Genomic DNA, 2,838 nt, shown 5'->3' on the forward strand with positions numbered 1-2,838 from the left:
TTCAGATTTTATTTGGGCAGACCAACATTAAAAGTGACGTTTAAGTGCCGCGATAGGATAAAGTAGGCAAAAGGGAGAAGAAAAAGCAGTTCAAGGAGAGAACACAGCACCAACAAAAGTAGAACACGGGTACCAGACAAGACAAAAGCAGAGGGTTCAAGGTATAGAAAAGAGGAAAATAAGTATTACCAAGAGAATAACACTACATTTCCTAATGAATTTTTTCTCTGGATGGATGCTGGAAGTATAGACTTTAAGCAATCAGCAATGAGAGGCCATGGTAGGTTTTTGAGCAGAGGAGGAATATTATTGATTCATACTTTAGGAATATGGTCTGGAAGCAGCATCCAAGAATGTGAGAAATTAGCATAAATGGAGACAAAGAGATCTGGTCAAGAGAAAGTGACTGGGAAATCTTCCAGCAGCTCTTGCTGCTTTGTAAGAAGGAGAAGAACTCCCAATGATTCTGCTGGCACCTCTTCTCTCCTGTCAGGAATACGGCAGCACTTAACATGACTGGGACTGAAAAAAGTCATGCTATATATTCCTTCTAACGGAAACTGCTCATAGCCTTCTTGAAGCAGCAGAAGGAGATCCATGAGATTTTCTCCTTTAGAGAAATACAGAAGCAAATAAAAAAATAAAGTTTGCAGTAATGACTATTTTTACCCAATTACACATGCATTACCAAGTGTCACAAATCCCATGAGCTGGAAGGTGTGATTTTCTGAGTCGGCTGCTGTGTTGAGATGAGAGGAATTGCACAGTGTTGATAACACTGTTGGATGTTGCTAATGTAATTACAGTTTCCCAGTCTGGTCTCAAAAATTAAAGTTCTTGTATTTTTTTATTTTCCTTCCCATTTGAGGAAGACAATAATTAAAAAGTACAAACTTGCTTGGTTTGACTTTGTACCCAGTTTTTATGGCAATTTTATCGCATCTTATATTGAATGGATTTTTTTTTCAATTTGTTCTTGAAAATGTCATTTGCACAGAGAGATTGAATGGACCTAATTTGTTTAGTCTTCCAAAGCGATGCTTATAACTGGGCCATGATAATGCGGTAAATATATCATGTGAAGGGAGATGGTATGAACAACCTAAAGAATTATTCATAGTGTATGAGGAACAAAGATGGATAAAAGGAAGTTTGCTAATAAACAGGACTCAGATGTTAAAATAGAGATGCATGTAAGACATTCATATTGTCCCATTAAAACACAATATTAATTTTGAGAATTTCTTTGTGTCATTGGGGCTTTATTGTTGCTGTTGTGGTTGTTATTATAAGAATATACAGGACTGGCCCAACATAACAAATGTAAATTTCTCCCCCATGCTTCTCTGAGCATCACAGATAGTTGAACCTAACTGAATTTGTGCTTTGGATAATTACGATGTACTACTGTAAGGTTTTTAATTGTTTCCATTTCTTGTCCTCTACCATTGCCTGCACATTTAGTCCACTTGTAAAAACATTCTTAAACTTCTTAATTCATTATTATTATGTGTGTTTTAACTGCTTAGAACTGTCAATGAAACAAGTTTTAAAACCCTTTGAAAAATGTAAACAATTGGAGAAGAAACTGTTTTAAATGGCATTTTTAGGCATGTGAAATATATGAATAATCTGAGAAGCTATAAGCATGTACAATGTATTCACTGCCTACAAAGTGGTCTCATGTACAATATGTCATGGAAGTCTGTCATTTCCATTTCATGGGCAAAGTGGCAAAGTTGAGAAAAAATGGCTACTAACTATGTAACCTTAAACACGGGAACTATTTTTCCACCTTCAGATCACCTTGAGATATCAATAGTACATACAATGGACCTTGGATACTTGGGAAAAAGAACCTTTAGATTAAAGTCTTGTTCATATTTTTCTTTTAGGGAAACATAACCAATTAACTGACATGATGTTTTCCAATTATGCCCTGCCTAGGGGGGTGAGGCAGTATAGGGTCAGGATTCAGACTTCCTGGGTTCAGATTCACTTGCTAGCTAGACAACCTTGGACACATTAATAAACTTCTCTGTGCCTCATTATCCTGATCTGTAAAATGGGAATGATAATTATCTTACCTCACAGGGCTGTTCCATATATAAAACACTTTACATGCAGAGCACAGAGTAGAAACTCAATAACAGTTTAAAAATGATGATAAGAGCTTGACATCTGGTATTTTATCTTTTGTGTAAACATGACATATTGAACATTGCCACCTTAAAGAATTCCACAGTTCCAATTATATCGAACACACACCTCTGGTTTCTATGTAGCAAGAAGAAATTATCTATAGTTTAACTCAAAACTCCCACCATCTTACTGAAAGTAAATTAGTTTATGGAAGTTCTTGACATACACACATAGGAAAACTCATTGACTCCTGCTGGAAAGTCGATGGACTACAATGCAACTCTGTAAAATCAGTGATAGCACCCGTGTTTCCAAGGCAAGTAAACTTCCTGGGTGACATCACTTTGTCCAGATCTCTATGGTAGGAACAAGTCCAGAGTACTATATCCAGCTCAGGATGATCAGGTTTGTAGAGGCCATTGGCAAGTGGAGTAGTATGGAACATTGAAGAGTATTGGAAAACCACATTATATGAGAAACAGTTAAAGGGGCAAGAATTTGAGCTTAGGAAAGGTAACCCAGAAGCTGTTCAGAAATATCAAAGGGCTGCCCCAGGTAAGAAGACTTGAACTTGTTTAGGAAGTTGCTGGAATTAGTAGGTGAATGTTATTTGTGATTTTCCTCGAAACAGGACAACTGACAATGAAATGGGTTGCTTCTTGAAATAGCAAACACTCATTACTGAAAGTATTTATG

The sequence above is a fragment of the Colobus angolensis genome, unplaced genomic scaffold (genome assembly GCF_000951035.1).
Source record: "Colobus angolensis palliatus isolate OR3802 unplaced genomic scaffold, Cang.pa_1.0 Scaffold434, whole genome shotgun sequence".
NCBI lineage: Eukaryota > Metazoa > Chordata > Mammalia > Primates > Cercopithecidae > Colobus > Colobus angolensis.